This window comes from Balaenoptera physalus (assembly GCF_965194825.1).
Source record: "Balaenoptera physalus genome assembly, chromosome: 3".
In the NCBI taxonomy this organism is placed as follows: Eukaryota; Metazoa; Chordata; class Mammalia; order Artiodactyla; family Balaenopteridae; genus Balaenoptera; species Balaenoptera physalus.
Genome location: NC_138890.1, coordinates 149,293,376 through 149,320,678, shown reverse-complemented (window position 1 = coordinate 149,320,678; position 27,303 = coordinate 149,293,376). Strand labels below are relative to the sequence as shown.

At 43.0% G+C, this 27,303-nt stretch overlaps 1 protein-coding gene and 1 long non-coding RNA gene across 2 annotated transcripts in view; both read right to left on the bottom strand.

Moving 5' to 3' along the window:
• ADAMTS12 (ADAM metallopeptidase with thrombospondin type 1 motif 12) overlaps positions 1-27,303 on the bottom strand; it is a 405,596-nt gene that overhangs the window by 274,161 nt on the left and 104,132 nt on the right.
• Positions 16,023-27,303, bottom strand: part of LOC309656903 — a 30,221-nt gene continuing 18,940 nt past the window's right edge. Inside the window, exon 2 of the long non-coding RNA XR_014261597.1 lies at positions 16,023-27,249. This is a non-coding gene — a long non-coding RNA (uncharacterized lncRNA). The remainder of the gene's footprint in view (positions 27,250-27,303) is intronic.

The following is a 27,303-nucleotide window of genomic DNA, read 5'->3' as shown; positions in this document are numbered from 1 at the left end:
CTGCCACCTGCCTCACCTACATGGCCCTGTACTGTGTTCACAGCAGTCACTGCTGTTCATTCGTGGCACACCGTCCACACCTTCTACTCACCTTATAGACCCTCTCAACAGTGGTTCAGGCATCCTCTATCAATTAAGCAAATCTGACAATGTGAGATGAAACTTACTTACCCCTGTGATCTAGACATAACTCCTCCTAAGGTGTTCTATTACTCATTTGGAAAACATATGGGAGGTCAGGAGATTGAGCAAAAATAATGGCAGAATTTTAAAAAATACTCTAGGAAAAGAGATGGAGAGAGTTCCCATATGTGCCTACATGCATACGTAATAAAGTGTATGCATGTGAATGAAAAATGAGATCCTCTCTCTCCAGGTTCTTGAAAAGGAGCCACTAGGCTGTGTTTCAGCCTTTTGCATAATGAGAGTTCTGTCTTAAAGGCAGGTCTGCACAACTCTTAAGAAATTGAGTTAGCACTAGATATGATTCCACTGGATCTGATTTATTTTGAGCAGACTCTTTGAAGTGCATTAAGGTAAGCCCCACCACATGTGATGTGTATATGAATAAGGCTTGTATTTTGCCTTCTAGGTACAGACATGAATAACTAATTCAAAGTGGGTTGTGAGAAGGAACAGATCCCACGCTGTGGAGGTTCTAATGAGAAAGCAATTGATTCCATCTGGGAAGGTTTCATAAAGGAGGTGTCTGCAATCTGGGCCTTGGAAAATGAGTAGTACTTTACAGTTTGGGAATAGAATCTTTTAGGCAGCTGAAAAGACTCTGCACAAAGCTCAGATATGGAAGGTAGAAGGCATAGCCGAGATTCCAGAACATAGAAGCTGTTCTTGATTGAATCTCCTGCTCCAATTCGTCTTTGTCTTTAGAACAGCTTTTGCTACTTATCCTTTTATTCAATGACATTTCAGGCTCTAAATCTTGTACCTTTTTGAATTTAGGCTCAACCCAGTAACTCTTTGGCCAACTTTCCAATAATCAGTCTACTCAACGCTAAGAAAGGTCACGATCTTGACATTTGGGTGGAAGCTTGGTAGAGAGCCGGCAGAGAAGTTTTCACAGCTTTAAGAACCATGCTCCCTAGAGTTTTCATTCTTCTCACTTAGGGAGTTTAAAGTGAGAACTGGCCGCTGATGAGTGAACTATGGCCTTTATAAAATGAAAGCCTGCTACCAAACAGTTTATGGCCTGGTGTGTGCTCTATCTAGATGTACATGTGTGTCATCTACCAAGCCTCCTTCCTGGCTTGTCAGAGCTCCACCACTGTGGCCATTAGGATGATGAACTAGGGTCTATTTTTCTATGTGAATTAGTCATTAGACTCAGAATTACCTGCCTCCTAGTAGTAGAATGGACCTAAGCATATGCATAAAACTGGTAAGAAAAGAGAACAAAAATACTAGTTTTCTTTGTCTACCTTACACCTTGTATCCTGGTTAACCCCAAGTAGGTGTTGATGATGGTGAGTGCTTTCTTTCCAGAAGCTAACACAGCACCATACACACTGAGCTACTGAAGAAAATAGCTTTTTTTAGGATGCTGGTGATGATTTTTTTGCAGATGCACAAATAACCTTCAACCCTTTCTGTTGATAGGGAAAAATAGGGTTGAGTTGGCCCTTAACATTGTTAAGAAGTGGCTGACCATCAAGCATTGCCCTAGGAAAGCAGCTGGCTGGGCTTCCTCTGAATCCACTGTATTGGACTTTTGTTTAACTTCACACTAACCTGCTCTGAGATCATCACTTTCATCTACCCAATCTAGAAGCATTTATTAGGTGTTTCCTGTGCACCAGCTTCTCCTTCAGAGCCCTGAGAATATAACACTGAACAAACTAGACATTCCTGCCCTTGTGAAGTTCACAGCCTACTGAAGAACACTAGAATTAAATAAGTAATTTTAATATATATATTGTAATAAAAGTACTGATAAGGAACATGTGGGATTCTGTAAGAGCACATGAGGGCTTCCAGGAAACTGACACTTAAGCTTAATTTGGCACCAAATAGCATGCTTTGCTTGTATGTGGGTGAACTATGCTGTCTTTTTCTAAGCATGGCCATACATAATGTTATGAAAAATTACCCAAAACTTGGAAAGAATGCAAAAGGATGACAGCATGTCCTTGTGATTTCACACTGGCACATTGTCAAACAGGCCCACTAAAAGGTTGTCTAATTCTCTAGATGAATGTACTCTTACTTGAGTTACTTTTTACCTTTGATAAGAGTCCAGACTCTGTGAAGTTAGAATTAACTTGTAGAAGATTGAAAAGTTGAAGTGATTTTTGTCCAATGGAAATGTAAATGGTTACGTGTCCAGTAGAGAAGAGAACCCTGAAGATTAATTTTTATTGCCTTATATAATATTAGACAATTTTGTATCTGGCTTGACATTCTTATCCCAGCATTCTCTTTCATCATTAACTCTTACTTATGTTCCTCTTTTACCAGCTTTATTATGCTGCTTGTTTCCTCTTTAATGAATTAATTAAATTTTTAAATTAAATTAATTAAAGATATAAATAAATATATATGAAAATCATGTTTTCAACTTTCTGAAAATGACCCTATGACAGTGAAAATCACCTAGGGGAGGGAAGGCAAAGTTATAGGACACAAGATCAATATAGAAAAATTAATTGTATTGCTACGATTTTTAAAAAGTATTTCTATACTAGAAACAAACAATCCAAAAATGAAACAATTCTATTCACAGTATCAAAAATAATTGAAAAATTACACATCAATTTTTAAACAGATGTGCAAGAATTATACCCTGAAACCTATAAAACAGCACTATATCACTGAGATGAATTAAATATTTCTAAATAGTTGGAAAATGTATAATGTTTAAGGATTGAAGACACAATTTTGGGAAATTCTCCCCAAACTAATCTATAGATTCAACACAATCCCTATCAGAATTTCAAGTGGCTTTTATTGGGGGGGGGGGCAGAATTATTGAGATTATCCTAAAATTTATACTGAAATGAAAAATACCTAGAACAGCCAAAATAACTTTTATGAAAAAGAACAAAGTTGGAAATTCACTACCTAATTTCAAAATTTACTATAAAGCAACAGTAACCGAGACAGTGTGTGGTGTAAGGAAAAATACCCAGATCAATGGAAGAGAACAGAGAGCTAAGAAATCAACCCTGGGGCTTCCCTGGTGGTGCAGTGGTTGAGAATCTGCCTGCCAATGCAGGGGACACGGGTTCAAGCCCTGGTCTGGGAAGATCCCACATGCCGCGGAGCAACTGGGCCCGTGAGCCACAACTACTGAGCCTGCGCATCTGGAGCCTGTGCTCCGCAACAAGAGAGGCCGCCATAGTGAGAGGCCTGCGCACCGTGATGAAGAGTGGCCCCCACTTGCCACAACTAGAGAAAGCCCTCGCACAGAAACTAAGACCCAACACAGCCAAAAAATTAAAAAATATAAAAATAAAAATTGCAAAATGATTCTATGTTGCATTTAAAAAAAAGAGAGAGCCTTCTCTTTGCTTTCTAGAGTACCCCGTGTGCTGAACAAATTAAAGAGTTTATTAAAAAAAAAAAAAAAAGAAATCAACCCTTACTCTTAGGTCAATTAATTTTTAATGAAATTGCCAAGGCAATTTAATGGGGACAGGATAGGTAAAATGGGAAAGGAAATGGGGCTGAGACAATTGGATATCCACATGGAAAAGAACGAAGGTGGACATCTACCTCACACCATATATCAAACTAAATTCACAATAGGGCTTCCCTGATGGCGCAGTGGTTAAGAACCCGCCTGCCAATGCAGGGGACACGGGTTCAAGCCCTGGTCCGGGAAGATCCCACATGCCACAGAGCAACGAAGCCCGTGCACCACAACTACTGAGCCTGCGCTCTAGAGCCCGCAAGCCACAACTACTGAGCCCATGAGCCACAACTACTGAGCCCACGAGCCACAACTACTGAAGCCCACAAGTCACAACTACTGAAGCCCACGTGCCTAGAGCCCGTGCTCCGCAGCAAGAGAAGACACCGCAACGAGAAGTCCGTGCACCACAACAAAGAGTAGCCCCCGCTCGCCCCAGCTAGAGAAAGCCTGTGCACAGCAATGAACACCCAACACAGTCAAAAATAAAAATAAATAAATTTTTTTTAAAATTCACAATATACCATAGACCTAAATGTAAGAGTGAAAACTGTGAAAACTATGAGGAGAAAATCACTGTGACCTTGGATAAGGCAAAAATTTTTCTTATACATAATACCAAAAGCACAACCCATGAGAGAAAAAATTGATAAACTGAGCTTCACCAAAATTAAAATTTTTATCTTCAAAAGATATCTTTTAGAAAATGAAAAAGCATGACACACCCAGGGAGAAAATATGTGCAAAACATATATTTGATAAAAGACTAATACCTAGTATGTGTATGTGTATATACACATACATACATACATACATATTTCACATAAGACTATATATACACACACACACACACATATATATATATATATATATATATACTTAAAACTCAATAAGAAGACAAACCAATTATAAAATTGGCAGAAGATCTGAACAGACACATCAATAACAATATGAGTTCCTACTAGGCTCATGAAAAGATGTTCAGTAACATTAATTATTAGGGAAATGCAAGTTAAAACCATAATTATATACCACTACATACCCATCTGAATGATTATAATCTAAAGGACTAGGAATGCCAAGTGTTGGCTAGGATCTGGAGAAACCAAAACCCTCATATATTGCTGGTGAAAACATAAAACGGTACAATTATCTTGGAAAACAGTTTGGCAGTTCCTCAAAAGACTAAACATATACTTTTCATATAACTAAGCAATTCCACTCTTAGGTATCTACTAAAGAGAAATGAAAGCATATATTCACACAACGCTGTGTATGTAAATATTTGCAGCAGCACTATTCACAATAGCGCAAAACTAGAAACAATCCAAACATCCAGCTGGTGAACATATAAACAAGTTATGATATATCAGTACAATGAAATATTGTTCAGCAATAAAAAGAATGAACTACTTATAAATGCAACAACATGGACGAACCTCAACAATATTATGCTAAGTGAAAAAAGCCAGACACAAAAGACTACATCTTATATGATTCTATTATATAAAATTTCTTTAAAACGCACATCTCTTAGAGAAGAGAACAGTATTTGCCTGGGGCTGGGATGGGAATGGGAACTGACATGCAAATAGGCATGAGTGAACTTCTGGGGCTGACAGAAATACTCCAAAAATGTATTGTGGTGATGATTCCACAACTGCATAAATTTACTAAAAATCTTTGAGCTGTAAATTTATAGTGGGTGAATTTTATGGTATGTAAATGATACCTCAATAAAGCTACTGAAAAACATTTCCCAAAAAAATCATTTCCTTTATTGGGCTAGTGGTTCTCCAGTGAGGGTACGTGGGGATGCGGGGGGAGGCAGGGAGGAAGACAGGAGGCAGCATATTACAATTATCTATGAAGTTTTTTTTTTTTTAACACACATAACACTAGAAATCAAAGAATATCATCATCTATTATGGGAAGGCTATATGTAGTTTGCAAATACTCTCCCAGATGATTCTGATATACATTACCCACACATGTACCCTTGAGAATCTCTTCTTGATCACATTGGGTCCCAGAAGTCTATGTTTTCAATAAGCAAAACAGGTGATTTTTGTGATAAGTTTAAGAAACTCTGCCCATGTTCTACAATGCTAGGAACCTTCAGCATCATGGCAGGGCACAGTGGAATAAATGTTACTCTGGGAAGACCTATTTTCTGACCCTTTTTTAATCACGTCTACCCAGGCCACCTCCAGTGCCAGACACTGGGGACAGCCAATACCTAATGATTTTAGTGAATTAAACCAATAATTAAGACTCCCAATTCCTCCACCTTTGGTGGGGATTCTGGTCCATTGAAAGGAATCCCTCTGAGCTCAATATCAAAAAGGCCAACCATTTTGTTATGATTATGACCTAATCATACTCATAACACATATTAGCTATGAGATAATCTGCTATATATGTGCCTAGTTGTGGTCCCCTAGGTTGAAAAGTGCTTTGGGTCTTGCCAATTCAGTGATTATGAGACCATGAGAATATGCTTCCCCTTTTAAAAAGTTTTGTCTTTTCCTTTGAAGCATTTTGTCATTCCTTAGTCAACAGAAGTTTCCCATTCTTGGAAGAATGTAGGAAACATAAAAAATACACAGCATTTGCAGTCATCTCCTATTGCTTTATTTTCCTGACTGTCAAGTTTGCCAGAAAAATCAGATTGCTAGAGATGAAGGCTAAATGTTCCTATTATTTTTAGAAAAAGGACAGCTTTGTAGCAGAGAGAACATGGGGACTTCAACAATATAAAGTGCTACTGCTATCCATCGAAGGGTCACTGCCAGCTCTATGCATGTCAACAAGGTTCCAGTCTAGCAAACTGCCTGAAATCCCTACCATTGTTTAGCGTGGTGGACAAAACCTTAAGCATTCCCATGAAGGCTGGTTCATGATGAACGCGTTTCTTGAGAGAAGAAAGCAACTGTGGGCACTTTAATTACCACATATATAAGGGTGCTTTGGTGGTAACATTACTCATGGGAACCATGAATTGAACGGCATCAAGTCAACAGGACCCCCTGTGTTGTGGTCCATCCTTAGGAAGGCCCATTTCCTGGTTTCCACACGAGCTATCCACACCTAACCGTCCCATGTTCTGGTCCCTGGGGGACCCTCAGACAGGACAGCTTCTAGGAATCGTTACTACATCCCTGTGTGGGGATACAGTAGAGTCTCCCATATAGAAATGGGAGTGATAATTTTTTTCAACATGTTTCAGAGGCCCTGGGAAGCAGGGTAGAAAACAGATGTTTTCTTCTGACTCCTCCACACGAATTAAACAGACACTTACTGAGCACCTACCATGTGTGAGGGAGCGCTCCAGTGTGAGACAAGTGAGATAAACATAACACAGTCCCTGCCACCAAGGAGCTCCCAGCCTCACTCCACGGGAAAGAACAGGCAACTTTTAGTCACCTTCAATCAAGATGATCTCATAAGGATGCCAATTAATTCCAGAGCAGATGGGCGCCCCGTCCTTGCCTTGATCACCAGCTAATGGCTGTCGAACGTGTCCAAGTCCTTGCATTGCAATCTGTTCTGGGACATGAACACGTGCCCACGGATGGCTCCTTCTGAACAGTCTGCAGTGGTTCCCATCACTTAACAGACCTCGGACTAACGCACCTCCTCTCACTGAAACAAACAAGCAACTTTGGGAGAGACCTGGTTCTCACTCTCTCTCTGCCTATCCAATAAATGAGTACATATCCAAGATGACACATGTAATTAAATTTGATAACAACTCACTGGAATGGTATAAAAATGTACCAAGAAGTGAGACAGGCTGGGACCTGGGACCCTTTACTGCAGTGCTTGCACCTGGACAAATGTCTCCTCCAGCAATAGAATACAAAGAAACTATAAAGGACTAAAAATAACTGCATGCGTGCTAAGTTGGGGCAAATTATGAACAACAAGGTGCAAAAAGACCAAAATCCCAACTGCCACTTCTGAGGTACCCCGAGCAAAAGCAGGGTACGGCGCATGATCCCTCACATAGCACCACCAAGGGGATGGGCGGACCATCTAAGCCACTCCTCCAGCCGGACCCCTGAACCCGCCCCTACCCTCACCCTATAAGGGACCAGCTCACCCCGCCTCAGGGAGTGAGCAAGGGAACCTGTTATTTTTCACTCCCTCGTGCTGCAGCACATAAAGCCTTGCCTGGCCTCTTATCAATTTCTATTGATTAAAGAGTCCAAAAACCCTGGTCGGTCTCACAAGGAAGGAAGAAGGTGAGAAAGAGAGAGAGGAAAAGGAGGAAGGGAGGGAGGGAAGGGAGGGGAGGAAGGAAAAGCGGTGACTACTAAAATATACCAGGTGGAGGGGCAAGAAAAAACAAATGTTGTCTTTCTCTGGATAGTTCCATGGGATTTCATTTTCCAGGGACTCCAGCTGAGTTGGTGGGGAAAGGAATGGGGCATGATTAGGAGAAAACCCGGAAGTAGGTGCACCAGGCAGCGATTGTGAATTTCTTCAGTTGAGAGCGGATCCTTGGATCACAGCCTTAGAGAAAGAGAGGGGCTACTTAAGAGGAGGAAGCGACTCTCGCCATACGCAAGCCTAGTCCACGGAAACCCCGCGTCACGTGTGCAGAACACTTGCGCTTCTGAAGCACCTCTACGCACATTCTCCTTCGTTCCCCCAATAACCCTGTTAGAGAGGCAGGGCAGGCATCACCACCCTCTCTGTACAGACGCAGCAGCTGAATTTCCTCCAGGCCCTCTGACAGTCCCCACAATGCTCTGCAGGGGGTTCTCCACTCATTCCAGGAGCCTGGAAACTCCAGTCTCTCAGAGTGAAGTCCCAGCTCACCGAAAATGTGATTCAGGGCACGGAAGGCTGACTCATGCAGACACACACACTCAGGATGCACGGATCCTGTAAACCAAGGGTGGTTTTGCTCTGAGTAATGCTCAAGGTCCGTGGGAACATGGGAGCTCTAGTAGGTTGTGGACACTGTGTGGGTTCCCTACCGGACAGACGGCCACACACACTCAGCCAGGGGACGGCCTGACAGCTGCCAGGTCTCAGGCCCAGGGCCTCAGATCCCCAGAGGACCAGCTGCTGCCCCACGTGGGTGTCGTGAAATGTGGATAAGGACACATCTGTCATTCAAACGCCGGCCGGTGCTGCCCACACGTTCCGTCCTGTCCCCGGGCTGCGGCGGGCCACCCCCGAGGGGGGTGAGCAGCGAAGCAGCCTGCACTCCCCAGGGCCATGGAGAAATCCGTGGGAGCCTTCCGTGGTCCCCCATGGGGCCCTCAGGCAGGAAAGCAGAAAGTAAAACGCGGTCCACGGAGGAGCGATGCTGCTGGTGGCCAAGGGGAGCCCCGCAGCCACATTCCCAGCAGGTTTGAAAAGAAATAATGAACATGTCTGCAGCAGCGACGTTTTGAAAGTAAAACAGAAACAAGGCTCCTGACACCCTGTCACTGGCATTTCAGCGCAATGGTTTGCTTTCCTCTGTTTTGAAATTACTTTGATGCTCCTGACAAATTGACCAACGCAGGGGAAAGGACATTTCCCGCGAGCGTTCTCAAGTCCACTCTGGGAGGGGAAGGTGTGCTGGGCTCTGCAGCCTCCTCCCTCCAACTGGACACCTCAGTCCCGCCCCTCGCACCCCCTCTTGGGCTGAGAATAGGTCCACACTGGTTGCTGAAGTATTTTTAAGCAAATCCCAGACATCATGTCATTTCATCCCAATGCTACACTTAAATTTATGGACATTTTCAAACATAACCACTATGCTTTTATAACACCTAACAAAGTTAAGAAGTAATTTTTGAGTGTTATAAATAATCCAATTTTGCAATTTTCTCAAAAAAAATCTCTTTACAGTTCATCTGTTCACATAAGGAGCAGACAAGGTCCACACTTGGCATTTGGTTGTTTTGTCTTTTACATCTGTTTCATTCTAGAGCAGGTCAACCTGCCTTTCCTTCCTGCAGAAACCAGGTCAATTGTCCTTTAGAACATCTCATATTCTGGATTTTTCTGTTTGCTTCTTTGTGGTTTTCTTTAATCCTGTTCTGTAAACCGGTAAATTGAGTTAGAAGCTTGATTAAATTCAGGTACATGGTACATGTATGTGTGTGCATATACATACGTGTGTGTGTATATATTTACACACACACACATATATATATCTGAATCAAATCAAGCTTCTAGCTCGATACATACATATATATGCATATATATATATACAGACACACGTATGGCTAAATAGTGGATACCAGCTACTTTTACATATATATAGGCAAGAGTCATATATACACATACACGACCAAGAACACTTCATAGTGGTGCTATGTTCTTCCTGCTGCATCCCACATGAGGTATCCCTAACATCTAGCTAGGTCGCCCACGTTTAGTGATGCAAACATTGATCAGAGGGTTACCAGGTGATCCCCCCACTGTAAAGTGTGAAAGTAGGCTCTAATGATGAAGGCAAATCAAGCCCGGATCTAAAAGCCTTCCAGGAGATGGAGGGCAACACCTCCGGCCTAAGCTCTGCCCCTGATTCCTCACCCCACCTGGTCACAACTTCTCACGTGCAGGGCAACGTAGCCAGCCCCTAACCCCTGGCTCTCAGCAAGAATTAGCTATCTGGTAGCAAGTGGGTTGAAAGAGCCCATAGGAGTAATCAGGAGTTTTAAAATCTTAAACTACCCAAAGGAGAGGGCCTGAGCAGCACGGAGTACAGGAAAGTTTGAGATCCTAAACCTAACCCTGACATCCACATGCTCTGTAACCCCAGACAAGTCACTTAACCTTCTCTGAAACTCCAACCGTAAAATGAAAAAGTTGATCTCAGTCTCTTCCAGCTCTAAAGCTAAAAATTCCTAAAAATAAAATTCCTAAAAACTAAAAATTTTTATTAATCCTTTACATACACATCCTTGCTGTGTCCAGACCTCTTAAAAAAAAACAAAACAAAACAGGGAGGACTCAATGAGAACAGAACCCAGAGGAGTGTTCGAGCCAATCAGATTTTTATCTTCTGAGAATTAGAACTTGGCACGCCTGTGCGGTGACTGTACAGTGGCAGCTGAGCCACGTTAACAGAAATCCTCTGGAGAACATGTCCACAAACACTTGTTGCTTTGGTTCCTGAAATTTCTCACTCTTGGTTGTTCTATCCATCTGTGCGTCTCTGAGATACTCCAGATATCCTTCCAAACCTTCCAATAAATTCCTTTTTTTGGGGGGGGCGCTTAGGATAACCACGTTGGTTTCTGTTGTTTGCTATAAAAAAAACCTTTACTGATATATTGCCCATCTTCCAAGGCCCCACTCAGATTCTGACGCTTCTTGAAGACACTTAGGCTACATCAGCCACGGTGACAGCTCTCTGTCCATATATTATGGGGCTAATTACCTGTGCAACTCACCTACATCATCTGAGGTATTCACATCCAGACTTAATTCCCACGTGCTTCCACACCTCATTAGTCCACTAGATGGGGAACAAAGTGACCCTATACCACAGAGGAAATCCCCTTGACGCCCGGAACGTGCATTTCATGTAGGTAGCTCCCGTCTTCCACCCAGTTCCCATTCTCATAAGAGGCTGGACGAAAATTGTTATCATCTGTAAGTACTGGTTTTCACTGACCTTGCAACAACACAACTCCATCTTTTACATGATTGAAGATGCACTCCAATTACTGCATTGGGGAAGTTTCCTATACTTCTCTTTATCCCCCAAAGAGCCTTGTGCAGTGGTGGGCACACAGGAGATGCCTGGCAGATACATGTTGACTCAGCTCTCCTGCCACTGCTGCTGTCCCTGATCCTGTGTGGAGTCATCGGTGACGGGTCTGGGAGGAAAAGTGACAAATCTATAGAGTGCCTGAGGAATCTGAGTACTTCTGACCTCTCCTCAGGCTGCTGCAAGACCGTGAGAAGGATCAGAGGCTTGCCCCTGGGCTCACTGGCCTTGGTTACCAGGCTGCCTCCACAGGGATAGAGCAAAGTCAAGAAGAACAGTGCCCTTGAAAAGCTAGTCACAGCCTCAGGGCCACTCTCATGTAAAATTTAAAAGATGCCCCTTCCTTTCTGTACCTGCAATCCAACCCGTGGGGAGCAACGTGGTGAGCAGAGTATGAGCTGGATTCCAACCTCCACTCATCCTTTGGCTGGTGTCTTTGTGCAGAGCACCGTCTGAGCAACCAAATACAGTCCAGTCCTGGTACCCTTGAACTGACCCCAAAGTCAGCCTCTCCAGGCAGCCTTCCAGGATTGAGCCCGCGCCTCTGTTCCCTCTTCCCAGGGCACTCCCTGAACACCAGGCTCAACTGCGGACTCTGGGCCAATCCATCCTCCCTCGGGCTGTGCCCTGGGGACATCAGACACCTCTTCTCTGCCACTTCAGATGATCTGGGCTTCACTTGTCTCAGGGCTTGGGCCACTTGTTCCAGCCCCTGCCACCACCCTAATGACCAGCTGCCCAGACTGTGATCAACTCCACACGGCACAGCCAGACAGCGCCCGATAACGGCTTTGCCTATGTCTCACCTCCTCTTCTGAGACTTCTCTGTTGACTCTGAGGTGAGACATGCCACGGCACCCACTCTTGACATCCAACCATGCATACTCTGGAAGGGCAGGGGAATAAGACCTCATGGGAAGATCTCTGAGCAAAGGAAGACAGAGCCAGCAAATACATTTGTTTCCCCTCTGTCCCTAAGCAGACTGCCCTGAGGAACAGGCCTCTGTGTTGTTTCTCAGAAGCAGCTACTAGACACACGTGATGCCAAGGGCTTCCCAGGGTGGCGGTGCAGCCCCCCTTCCTCCCCTGCCTCACTCTGTTCCCCTACTCCTGCCCCCAGAGACTGCAGTCCTGAACAAGGGAGTGGCACGGAAGCCTTGGCCCCAGGCTGTCCTTTCTGAAGGACCCAGGAGAACACCAGCTTCCTATTTCTTTGCTGGGTTATTTTTGGTGTTCCATCTTCCCCCCTCCCCCAAACTAAAAAGTTCTTGAGGGCAGAGGCCAAGTGTTCAGATTCCTTTATAACTCCCCAAAATACGTGCCTGGGCCCTTGTGCTCGCTGCCTTCACAGGCAGGCAGCAAATGGCGAACAGAAGCTGCAGTAGGTATGAAGGGCCTTCCTCTCCCAGGCTCCTCCGCGGAATCGCCCCTGCAAGGACAAGGCAGGGTGGCTCTGGAGACTGGCTGCCCCCAGACCTCATCCTAGGGCAGGGTAGCAGAGGAGGATTGAAGGAAGGCAATCCCGCAGGGGATATACCTGAGCTCTGCTTCCTGGAGAGGAAGGAATTCAGACATCACCCTGCATGCGTGCAACCCTTCAAAGCAAGGTGCACTGCGCCCTCAGGTGTCCCGGGCGTCACCTCCGCAGTCCCTCTCTCCTGCTCCTCACTCCCACTCAACACAGCAGTCACCATGTGAACTTGGGCAATTCCTTCATCTCTCAGAACCTATCTGTAAAACGAGGGACATCTCTCTCCCTCTCATTCTCTCCCTCTCCCTTACCCCCAGCTCCCTCCCTCTCTCATCCCCTAGATCTATCCCTCACTCTCTTTCTCTGGACTTTTGCAAGATTTAAATGATATAACTATGAAGAGGCCCTTCCTTGACATCTGGTGTGTGCTCAATCCTTCTGCTACATTCACTTGCATCTTATCCACTCCCTGGCCTCAGAACTCAGACACAAAGACCCTCCAGTTCAGAGGGTCCACTAACTCCATCCTGTGGTCTCTTGATTGGTTTCCCCAGCCCTCTGCCTTGCCCCACTTCAGTCTATTCTCATCACGGTAGGTGAAATAAGTTATATCATGTCACTGCACTCCTCAATCAGCCTGCCATGGCTCCCTAGCTCCCTCAGAGTAAAGGCAATGTCCTAACAATGGCTATGAGGGCCTAGGAATCTCTACCACCACCCCCTGCTACCCAATACCCCACTCATTCAACTCCAACTACACTGGCCTCTTGGCTGTACCTTCAACACGGGTCACTCTTCTGCCTCAGCAAATACTGTTCCTTCAGTCAACGGAACCCTTTCCCCAGATACTTTCATGGCTCTCTCCCTTATCTCCATGGGTCTGGACTCAAAGTCATCTTCTCATTGAGCCCTCCGGCCGCCCTATCCACTTCATCATCCCCATAACTCTTTCCCTCCTTGCCTGCTGTGTTGTTCTCCTCGGTAGTGATCACCATCAAACAAAGTAGATATTTATCATGCTTACTTCCTGGCTATCTTCTTCAATATGGAAGCTCTAGGAAGGTATGAATTCTTACCTTGGTTTTCTAGAACACTACCTGTCACTTAGCAGGTGCTCAGTAAATCTCTGTTGAATGAATACATCCCTCTTTTCCTCCATTATGGCTACACATATATCTCTACTGTGTCTAAAATGAAGAATAATCTTATTTCTATGTCCATTCCCACAAAATGAGAAGCTGTTCAAATTTTTAAAGGAAAATGTCAAATGTTCTTATTTGTTTCAATTAGGAATTAAAGTTGTATACAATAAACTTCTGTTTTTTTCATTTCTTAAGAACAATCTTCTGAATAGTTTAAAATCCTGAGAAATCTAATGAACATCCAGCAGTAGAAGTTTTAGGCAGGTAGGTTTCTTAGCATCTGGATGGACTATGCATTGATATAAGTGGAAGGCTGTCTAATCATTTTTTAAAACTGAATTTGACTTTTTCAAAATGAGACTAGATTGAGCTATTTTACCCAATTTTACCCAAATTTCTTCTTATTTAATACATTTCCACATGAAGCTCCGTATGTTATCCTCATATTCAACTCGATATCCATAACTCAATGTATTATTGTATTTTCACTATAAGACTTCTAGAGAATATTCTGTTTGTCAAACAGGGCCCTTTTCTAAATGAATCTCAAAGTCTGGTACTATTAGCAAGATGGTACCAGCAATAATTAGTTACTGCATGACCCTGGGCTCTAAAATAATGTAGCAGTAGTAAATACAGTCTTGACCTCTTAGACCAGGAGAGAAAAGACACATGTAAAACCTGACCAAGACCAATCGTCATGGAGCACTAACCATCATCGGTGTTAATAATCAGGGACAAAATCAGCAATGCAGACCTCTTAGGGGGAGTGGAACCGAGAAGGAACCTTGAAGGAAGGATACAATTTTAAAAAGATACTGGGGAAGGGGAATAGGAAACTAGAGGAACAACTGGATTTAAGACCCAAAGAAAGAAATGGCAGAGAAGAATAAATATCTGGGCTTGATCGGAGTAGAAGGGGCTGTCAGAAAGAGTGAAAGATTAGTGTGGAAGAAAAGGTGGAGATTAACTTCTAAGCAGCCTTGGCCATCTCAAATAAACTCAATATTCATAACTGGGGGAAAGGTTGACCAGATGATCCTTCAGCGAAGCCCAGCAATTCTCTAGTACAATGTGTAATGCATTTCTTCTCCCTCTGAGCACACCTGTCCTTGAGGAGTCATGGCTGATGCACGGAACACGAGGGGAACAATAAAATAAGCATGTAAACAAGTGTCAGAGTGTGGCACAGACTTGGAAAGTTTCAAGAGAGGACAGATATGTGTTTTTAGGAGAGTCAAGGAAGAATTCCTGGGGGAAAAGAGACTCAGCTGTCTCTTCAAGCATCCTTATTATTTAAGAAGAGTGCAGTTGAGGGCACTCACCTGGTTAGGGGGGGAAAGCTGGAAAGAACCTTGTTTCTTTGGATCCAGCCTGGTGCATGAGCTGACTCTCATCATGCTGTACTTTCTTCTCAATTTACAGCACAGCCACTCAATCAAGTAAACCAAGTATGTGATGTCCCCTGGATTGGAGACCGCGGTGCAGGTAGAGAGTGGTGTGCCTACTGCCTAGTTGATGCCCTTCCCACACTCTGTTGCCCTTCGGACCTGCTGCTGTAGGTGGCACGTTAGTAGCAGAACAGGCAGCAGCTGCCCGTACAGATGTTGTGGAGGTTCTCTCAACAGCCTCTGGTTTGGCAGTCATGTGAGGCGCACACCTGAATATTTTCCTCAGAGTCTGCAATGGGCCAGCTCCCCAGAAGTTGAAGGAAAAGCAAGAAGGCAGTGCACTTTCCAATTCTATGAATCACGTCTCGGGCTGTCACCTGTCAGAAATTCAGCTCCAGAAATAACTTCATTGGCAGCTTGAAATATTCTTCAAGGGACAGCTCTCCAAGGATGTCCTTTTCCTCCCAGAGACACTGATATTTACATCTTGCTTTTAGTAACTACAAAGTTCTAAATGTTTTAAAAAGACACTTGAAGGGAAGAGATATGGGAACATATGTATATGTATAACTGACTCACTTTGTTATAAAGCAGAAACTAACCCATTGTAAAGCAATTATACTCCAATAAAGATGTTAAAAAAAAAAAAAAGACACTTGAAAAGTTTGTTACTTTCGGGCAGCCAGTCGTAAGAACAGACTTTCATGTACAGCAAAGTCTGGGTTTTATTTGGAAACTCTAAAGGCATAGCAGAGGAAAGCTGGGAAGAACTTTCTCTATATTTCCAGCCCTAAAGCAAACATGATAGGACCCATGGGCTGAAAGATTCAAGTAAATCCTTTCTGTAAGCATCTGCCCTGGCTCTCGGTGTGCTTACAGCGGCACTGCCCTAGCAGTAAAGATAAGAGAATCATTAGGCTGGCAAGCTTAGCGATTTGAAATGTCTCACTATGTTATAATACACCAACCTTAATATAACATTCTGTGGGAACAAAATTTTAAAAAGTGTCACCCGCACCTAATGCCCTACGATGGAGGACACTAAATACACGAGAGGAATCTGGGAAAGACAGTGCAGAAACAAAAACAAATTACAGCTCTCCAGACCCCCTAAATCACACGAAATGGATAATTTAATATGGGGGAAAAAATCTACTCACAGGACTAAAATGAGGGAACAGTCTGTCTTTAATCAAAAATTTGGATAAGTGTCTACCATGGGTAAAACAGACAGCTAGTGGGAACCTGCTGTAGAGCACAGGGAGCTCAGCTCGGTGCTCTGTGATGACCTAGATGGAGGGGCAGGGAGGTCCAAGAGGGAGGGGATATATGTATACATATAGCTGATTCATTTCATTGTACAGCAGCAACTAACACCACATTGTAAAGCAATTATACTCCAATAAAGATGTTAAAACATTTGGATAAGTGTCATCCAGAAGCACGTTTGGGAGGACTCGAGGAAGGAAGCCATGCAGAGGAGCAGCAGCGGGCAAACAAACTCCTAGAGCTCTCTGCAGGGGAGCCGGGATGCAGGGGTCCAGCAGGGATGCAGAACGCTCCTCTCAGAGCCCCTCCCTCTCAGTCAGTAAGAGCCACTGCAGCCCAAACAGGGAGGGCTCTGAAAATCTGCCATGTTTCCCCCACCATCTGAAGTAAAGGCTGAAGAGAATGAAGGGACCAAGTACCTTAGGCGAACTGCTTCGGTAGCAATTAAATGCTGAAGTAAACTGAGGAATAGCCCAGCAACAAGCACCTGGAAATTCCACTTGGAAAGCCCCACTGTACAGAGTCCCACTGGCGCCTCCATTACAATAAATAGAATCTTTCTGGGCATGTAGAGAACCACTAGCATTCACAATTTATTCCCCACTGTTGGCGAGAGAGAAAAACTTGCACAAGTGCCCAAAGATATATGCACAGTGGTGTTGCCTACGGCATTATTTGTATTGTCTAAATGCCCGAACAATAAGGACATCAACAGGACAACAGATTGCGGTACATACCCACAGTAGATACGCTACATAGAGGCTGCACAGAGTGCGCCATGAGGGCAAGGGCTGCCATGTCCATGGTATTCACTCCAGCACCCAGCAGAGGGCCTGGTGTATGGTAACACTGGAGAGATGAATCAACAAATACAATAAACACACTACTGTGCAAACTTTAGAATAAGCAAGAGTTTCATATACGGACATCGAAACATGTCAAGGTATACTGCTGCATGAAAAGCACCAAGTTGCAGAACAGTATGACTCCATTTTCACTGTTAGTGATATATACACATTTATTTCTTTAGATCTTTTTCATTCTAAAATTATGTATGTTCACATAGATATGGAGTATTTATACACACTTGTAGTCACTGTGTTGTTCACTGATGTCCATACTCCTCTCCTTCCAGGCACATGGAAAGCTGAATTTCCTGGCCCCCTTAAGTTGGGTGGGGTCACATGTCTAGTTATGACCAAGGAGTTGTGAGCATAAGTGACATGCGTCACTTCCAGAACAGAGCATTTACATACCAGCATGTGCCTCAGACTTCTATTCCCCCTCCCAAGTTTATCTTGAAAGTAAGTGTTGAGATCAAACCTCCAGCAACTGGGATCTTGAAGTGACTATAATGAGCAGATCCCCTCAATATGCACAAAATACGGGAGTGAGAAATAAACTTTTGTCGTGTTCAGCTGGGTTTGGGGTTGTCTGTTACCCCAGCATAATCTAACCTATTTCTAAAAACCACAAAACACACAGACACACACACACATATATATATACACACACACATCTATACATGTATGCATATATGTGTATATTTACAAATACATACGTGCAAATATCAAAATGCACAAAAAATCTGGAAGAATAAAGAACAATCAGATAAGAGTTTTATCTCTGAAGGCAGGATTAGGGAGAGGGGCTTTAGCTATTTCATGTAACTCTCTATTTTAAAAATTAAGTTTTAACTCTATGACATAAATCACAGCAAGATCCTTTTTTGACCCACCTCCTAGAGAAATGGAAATAAAAACAAAAATAAACAAATGGGACCTAATGAAACTTAAAAGCTTTTACACAGCAAAGGAAACCATAAACAAGACCAAAAGACAACCCTCAGAACGGGAGAAAATATTTGCAAACGAAGCAACTGACAAAGGATTAATCTCCAAAATTTACAAGCAGCTCATGCAGCTCAATATCAAAAAAACAAACAACCCAATCCAAAAATGGGCAGAAGACCTAAATAGATATTTCTCCAAAGAACATATACAGATTGCCAACAAACACATGAAAGGATGCTCAACATCACTAATCATTAGAGAAATGCAAATCAAAATTACAATGAGGTATCACCTCACACCAGTCAGAATGGCCATCATCAAAAATCTACAAACAATAAATGCTGGAGAGGGTGTGGAGAAAAGGGAATCCTCTTGCACTGTTGGTGGCAATGTAAACTGATACAGCCACTATGGAGAACAGTATGGAGGTTCCTTAAAAAACTGAAAATAGAATTACCATATGACCCAGCAATCCCACTACTGGGCATATACCTGAGAAAACCGTAATTCAAAAAGAGTCATGTACCACAATGTTCATTGCAGCTCTATTTACAATAGCCAGGACATGGAAGCAACCTAAGTGTCCATTGACAGATGAATGGATAAAGAAGATGTGGCACATATATACAATGGAATATTACTCAGCCATAAAAAGAAACGAAATTGAGTTATTTATAGTGAGGTAGATGGACCTAGAGTCTGTCATACAGAGTTAAGTAAGTCAGAAAGAGAAAAACAAATACCATATGCTAACACATATATATGGAATCTAAAAAAAAAAAACAAAAAAAATTGGTTCTGAAGAACCTAGGGGTGGGATGGGAATAAAGACACAGACGTAGTAGAGAATGGACTTGAGGACACGGGGAGGGGGTAGGGTAAGTTGGGACGAAGTGAGAGAGTGGCATGGACATATATACACTACCAGATGTAAAATAGATAGCTAGTGGGAAGCAGCTGCATAGCACAGGGAGATCAGCTCGGTGCTTTGTGACCACCTAGAGGGGTGGGATAGGGAGGGTGGGAGGGAGACGCAAGAGGGAGGAGATATGAGGATATATGTGTATGTACAGATGATTCACTTTGTTATAAAGCAGAAACTACCACACCATTGTAAAGCAATTATACTCCAATAAAGATGTTAAAAATATATATATATGAATGCATTGAGTTATATGAAGGGTAATAATAATTTAGTTTTTGTGATTATTGCATTAAATAATTCATACACAATAAACTAGATGTTGATTATGATCCAAAAAAACAACAAAAATAAAAAAAATTAAAATTCAGTTTTACGCTAAACACAATCACATCTGTAATTAGTAATTTTGATTGCTCCTAGCTCTTGACTTACTTGTCCATGTGTAAGGCCAAATCAGCCAACATGCAATCTTAACCTGTAGCTCTCTTTCAATTTCTGATGCCTTCATCTCCTGGCATCAGGCAGCTTTAGAACAGCTGGAAATCGTTTAACTGAGCAGGTTAGAATGGCAGGGAAGCTTTCCGCCTGGGCCAATCTAGCAAAAGTGAGATCTGAGAAGCCTGTCTTTCCTTCTTTCAGCTTTCTTGTCTGTGCCTTTCTCTTCTCTGCTCTTTCCTTGCTTTTCTTCCCTAGCTATCGTCTCTACTCCCAAGCTACCCAAACACCCTATGCTTCTCCTCCAGCCCCATCTAAACTTCCACTGGCTCCTTCCTCTAAGCCACTGATTCTTAGCTCGGCTGTACATCAGAGTCACCTGGTGAGCCTTTAAACGTCCTAGTGTCAGCTGCATCCCAACCAACTGAATCTGAATTCCTGGTGGTGGGACGGAGGTGCCAGAAGTTTCCAAAGCTCCCCAGGTGATTCTAACATGCAACCAAAGTTGAGAACTGCCTTGGAGAAAGGAGCTGATGGAGAACCACTGCTCTAAACTGAAAACGGCTTGGACAGTTTTGTGACTGCCTCCACGGAGGAAGCATATTTTAACAAGGAACAAAATCTGAAGCTAAAAGACTGAAGCTCAAAGGGAAGACAAAAAATGGAACCTGCCCCAAATCTCCAAAAACCAAAAGCTGTCTCTCCCATCTCTCCTTGAAGAATAGAGAAAGGGAAAGATGGGAAGAACGATTTGTCTGACAATGAAGAGGCATCCTGATAAGCCAAACTTTGCCTGCTACAAACTGGAATCCTTTTTATTGTACATCAATTTATGTCACTTCCAACTTTGTAATTGTTAATATCAAGAGTGCTACTTGTCATTCCAATTCCATGACAAAGCTGTGGTGCCAAGGGCAGTTTCAAAACCCCATCCCAAGCCCAAATCTCAGCTACATCTTCATTTTATTTAAGAGGTTAAAACTGGGGCGGGGGGGAAGTGAAATGGTTGAAGGAGGTCAAAAGGTATAAACTTCTAGTTACAAAATAAATAAGTCATAGGGGTGTAATGAACAGCATGCTGACTATAATTAATAAGACCGTATTGCATATTTGATGGTTGCTAAGAGAGTAGATCTTAAAAGTCCTCATCACAAGAAAAAACATTCTTTGTAACTATGTATGATGACCGATATTAACTAGCCTTCTTGTGGTGATCATTTCGAAATATATACAAGTAACGAATCATTATATTGTACACCTGAAACTAATATAATGTTCTATGCAAACTATACCTCAAAAAAATAAGTAAAAGATCAAAATTATGTGATTTCAAATGAGCATTGTGTAGATTTAACTGCCTTTGGGAATGGAAGACTGGATGATGGGTAAAACTTTGCGACTACTGATGGCCAGAGTCCTTCAAAGCAGCCTGACCTCTTTCCAGCTATTACAGGATCAAATCACGTCCAAAATAAAAAGCAAAGAATTCACAGAAGGCAGGATTGAAAAGAATCTGAGAAACCTTCTTTTATAAAAGAATCCCTAAATTCAGGCATGAGAAGGTAATATTTTTAGCAAGCAATCCTTCAGCTTATGTCATATCAACAAATTTAGACGCCTAGCCTCCCACAGTCCCAGTACCAGTTGCTAGACAAAAAGAACTTACCCTTCGCTTTTATACTGTTAAAAGTGGTCAAGGATCTGTAGTCTTCCTGGCCAAGCGTGTTGAGGAGGGCTCCTGCCCTGTAAAACTCAAGGAAACGCCATTCCTGTTGTAGTCTATTTAAACGCTATTGCCTGAAACTCACACACCTGCTAGGCATATCCTCCTAACACCTAACACCTGTTAAGTTAGCTATCCCCTCATACCTGTTAGGATAGCTATTATCAAAAAGAGAAGTTGATGGGAGTGTAAATTGCTACAACCATCATGGAAAACAGTATGGAGGTTCCTCAAAAAATTAAAACTAGAACATATGGTCCAGCAATCCCACTTCTGGGTATACATCCAAAGGAAACGAAGTCATTATCTCAAAGACATATTTGTAATCCCATGCTGACTGAAGCATTATTCACAATAACCAAGGTAGGAGAATGACCTAAGTGTCCATCAATGCATGTATATAAAAGAAAAAGTGGTATGTATAATACATACAAACAATGGAATATTATTCAGCCTTTAAGAAGAGGGAAATCCTGACACCTGCAACAGCATGGATGAACCTGGAAGGCATTATGCTACGTAAAATCAGCCAGACCAAAAAAGATAAATACTAAATGGTATGTATCACTTATATGTGGAATCTAAAAAAATAAAAAGTCGAACTCATAGAAATAGAGAATAGAGAAGTGGTTGCCAGGAGCTGGAAGGTGGGAGAAATAAGAAGAGGTTGATAAAAGAGTACAACTTTCTGTCATGACATGAATAAAGTCTGAGAGTCTAATATATGACATGATGACTCTAGTTGATAACACTGTATTGTATAATTGAAATTAGCTGAGAGAGTAGAACTTAAATGTTCTCACTAAAAAAAAAAAGGTAAGTATGTACGGTTAACAGATGTGTTAATTACCTAAGTGGGGGAACCCTTTCACAATGTATACATGTCAAATCATGACATTATACTTTAAACATCTTACAGTTTTGTCAATTTTATGTCAATAACACTGAAAAAAAACCCCACTATCTCCTGGAGTTACAAGAAATAAAGGTTAGTAAACTCTGGGATTAAAAGAGTTATGAACAGCATATGTAACTGCTCACAGTTTGATAAGCCTTCTCTCTAAAATACGACCCCCTTCCAACCAGTGTGAAATAGGGTCTCCCAGGAGAAAGATTCTGGGACCCAGAGGAACACAGCAATATTGATCCCTAGGTGACCACAGCTGAGCACAGAAGCCAAAGTGAGCTGGCTTATAATGCCCGAAATTATAGATGATGGTAGGGATAGGGTTCCCCACAAGAGAAATCCAGCACATTCTGGACTACTTTGGACTATGGATGCATTCTCTGTAAAGTGGGAATTATAATACCTGGTTTACTGACTGACCATCCATATTCATTAGGCACCTTCATTCCCCAACTATTTTATGTACCTGCTGACTCACTTCCTTGGCCGTTCATGAATCTCATCATCCATAAAATGGGGATAAGGCCCCACTGGCTAGGTTGTCAAGGGGATTAAATAGAAAGCTATGTCATAAACCAAGTAGTCCAATGCCGACATAAAGTATATGTTTAATGTGTTTCCTCTTTCTTGGATGATCAGAAGCAAGATTGTGAAGGCTGATAAAAGGGGCTGTGTCTGGTCAATGCCCTGGATCCCACAAAAGACCAGGAGGGCATCTCAGAGTGCACCACTTTTACAGGCTGCATGCACCGTCTCCCCCCTTGACCCAGGGAGAGGGGAACTGGGGCGAGGTCACTAGATACAGGAGCAGCAGAGAGCAGAAGGCCATGGTATGTTCCGGGACTAGAGGGATGTGGGACCAACATTCTTGAAACTGCTCTTGGCACCAGGACTGTGGCCTCCCATGAGGGCCCAGGCAACACAACCTGTGCCAACCAGGCGCTGGAACCAAAGGAGATACCAATATGATACAGGACTTGGTAACTTTAGAAAACTACAAGGCCTGTGCAAGTTTTCACTCATTCAGCAGTCTCACACACATACACACAGACACACACTTCACTTTGGTGAGTGGCTCAGTGACTTGGTACAGAACAAAATAATCATGGAGGCGTTAAGTTCAAGGTACTGTTCTAGCCTTGCAGAATTGAGAGGGAGAAGGGAGAAGGTCAGGGGTAATGAGGAATCCTAACACACAATCCTTGTCCAACGAGCTTAGTCTCATGAGGAGGATGAGACAAAGGACATGAGGAAAAACGAAAACAAACAAACACAAAAGAAAACTCGGGACTGGAAAATCTGACCTGAGGGGAACATTCAGAAACTGAATCATTGCAGATATGTCAGTTTTCCAAAGCGCTCAATACTGTGTACATTTTGGCCATGACCCATTAAACCCTCTCACCAAGCTACAAGTTTTGACCATGTTCCTGAGCTTTTAATTATTTGTCTCTACAACTGAAGGTTTTTCCTAGAAATAAACAACCAACGTGGTTTTACATTAACTAGCTTTTGGGTTGTAACTAAGGTCTCTTCTAGACAATTCAGGAGTACTTTTTAAGTACTAGCTCATACTGGCTTGTACCAGACTGAGGATCGTAGAAGATACAAATTAAGGAGCAGCCCCAATCTTTTCCTGCAAGAAGCTTACGTTCAGTGGTGTCCTGAGCCCCCTTGTACCTGCTGTGAGAACCATTCGCTAAATAATGAGACACTTGGTGAGCTGGTTGTTAAATAGAGGTATGGTTGCTTGAATAATGGCCCTCCAAAAGATATCAGGTCCTAATTCCTGGAGTCTGTGAATGTTAATTTATATGATAAAAAATAAAACAACTTTGCAGATGTGTTAAGGATCTTGAGATGGGAGGATTAGCCAGGTGGGCTCTAAATGCAATCATATATAAATGCTTATGAGGAGTGCAGAAGGAGATTTGATACACACAGAAGGGGAGAAGGCAACGTGACCACCATGGCAGAAGAGGAGTGCAGAAGGAGATTTGATACACACAGAAGGGGAGAAGGCAACGTGACCACCATGGCAGAAACTGGAGTAATGTGGCCACAAGCCAAGCAATGCCAGCAGCCACCAGAAGCTAGAAGAGGCAAGGATCAGATGACCCCTTAGAGCCCCCAGAGGGAGCGTGGTCCTGCTGACACCTTGACTTCAGCCCAGTGAAACTGATTCCGGACTACTGGCCTCCAAAACTGAGAGAGAATAAATTTTTGTTGATTTAAGCTCCTAAATTTGTGGTAATTTGTTTCAGCAGCCACAGGAAGCTAATACGGTGGGTGGCTTGAAATCAGCCATGATGGAGTATTTATACCACAGAAATTGGCGATGCTACAAATCATGGCTTTTGGTTTCACAGAGCTGGTGTGCACCCACACTATAACTGGGTAGTTTGGCCTGAGATAAACAACTAGAGAACATGCTTCATGGCATGACATGGCATGATGTACTATGATGTGATGTCATGTGACATCATACACCAGAAAATGCACTTAACTTGTGACCAGGATCTTCATTCTGATTCTTCCCCAAACAGATTCCATCTGTCCTCACATAGATCTCTTTACTTTTCTTTGTGGTTTCCTTCCAGAAAAATAAGAGTCTCAAAACAAACACATTCACTCTAGAAACATTTACTAAGCACCTACTATGTACCAGAAGCAGCACTGGAGGTACAAAGATGAGCAAGACACGATGCCTGTCATTGAGGAGGGGACGCTATTTGTGACATTAGATAGCTAAGTGACCCAAAAAATGCCTGTGTGAGGTAAAGGTCAAAGGTGACTGCTAAGGTATCCCATCTCCGTGATGTTCACACTTTCCGATCCCAGGGCCAAATCACTGAGATATTTTGTCACCGGGGAGTGGACCTCTCAGCAGGAGATGTTTTCCCAGACCAATCAAAGAGCTTTCTGAAAGGGGATAAATTGCAAAGTTTGTTTCTCTGTTGAACACATACCCAAGCTACTATCTCCTAGAAAAACTAAACTGGGCCAGGTACAAAATTGGATCCTAAGTACTGGCAGGTCTCATTTGTCAAACAAGAGGACGCCACCCATGGTGTCGTTTATCACCAGAGACACCTCTGCTCCATTGATACTATGGTAAGAGCAACGTGCAAACCACGGCTCGGATGGCCACCTGGGTCCGTATTCTCTGCATCTTCCCCCATTACTCCTCATAAATGTCCTCACCCACTCCTCTGCTTAAAGTTTTATGAAGACTTCAGGCAATTTCCTCTGGTGGCACCTGAAGTTAACACCCAGGGGTAGCTAACAGAAAACAATCTAACTTTCTCTAAGACAACACATCTCTGAATCCTCACCCTCCCCTCCTCCCCCCACCCCAATAAACCCCTTGGACATTCTTTCAAGCTATAGATGTTAGCAACAGCCAAGCTGAGTGAAAATCCCATGACTTGTTTTTTATGGGAGAGGTACTGTAATTGCTATTATTGGGTAGTTTGCACAGGGTAACAAGTTTACTCCTCCGGGTATGGGACCTATTTGCAGCAAAATCTTGTCTATTCATTCATTTAAGAAATGCTTATTGAGGAAATCTATATGCCAAGGATTGAACTAGGTACTGGAGATTTAAGACAGTTAAAAAGCAACCCCTGCCTTCAGAAGGAGACTTACACAGAATCAGCAAGGGTCACTGGTATTATGAGATAAAGATATCTGGTACCATGGGGTCCAAAGGAGGTGGGAGTGAAGTACTCTGGAGCAGGGATCCCCAACCACTGGGCCGCGGACCGGTATGGGTCCGCGGCCTGTTAGGAACCGGGCCGCACAGCAGGAGGTGAGCATGGGGGCCAACGAGCAAAGCTTCATCTGCCGCTCCCCATCACTCCCCATCGCTCGCGTTACCGCCTGAACCATCCCCCCCCGCTTCCCCCCACCCCCGTCTATGGAAAAAGTATCTTCCACGAAACCAGTCCCTGGTGCCAAAAAGGTTGGGGACCGCTGCTCTGGAGGATCAGGAACGGCTCCGTAAATGATCAGGTGTATAGATTCTGGGAAGAGGGAAACACTGATGGTATTGCTTTTGAATCTCCCCAAATTCCCCATAAAAGGAGACAGACTAGAATAACCAAACCCAAAACCCACAGACAAAATTACAACAAAACCCAAAAGAAGATATGGGGACAAACAACTGGCAGCATCAGAAACATTACTGGGAACAGGACATAAACCCCGTCAATGAGAAGCTTACACTTCGAGAGACAGACAACTGAGGACACGTTCCATGCAACCTAAAGCATTAAGTGCTATCTCCAGGGAAGAGGCCAAAGATGATCACACAAGTTCACTCTTAACTGCATGGAAGTTTGTGATGTACCGGCCTGAGCCATTCTGGCTTCCAATGTTCCTTAGGATGCCACCAACAAATGACACTGAGAAACACGCACAGCCACGTTCATGCTCTCCAGTGGCAGCCCAGAGGGCAAAGGTCTCTGTGATTCATGGGAGATCAGGTGGGGAATGAGACAAGGCAGGGTAAGAAGATAGGAGCCCAACTGTCATCTACGGACTGGACAGCCTTTATCAAATGTCTTTAACCTCTTTAAGCTTTAACTGCTCATTAAAAATGGAGGCAGATATAATAGGTACCTCACAGGGCTATTGTAAGGATTGAATGACAGTTCATTTAAATACTGATGTATCTTCATAAAGGCAACAGAAGTCATTGAATATTAGTTGACAAGGTTAAAATAAAGACATCTTCACAGATATTTAAGAAAAGTATAGGTAACTCTTCCCTAAAAGGTTAGAAAATTAATGTACACCCATGATTAGTAAATAATTAGCCTCTGTTTTTAATATTTATTTATTTATTTATTTTTTATGGCTGTGTTGGGTCTT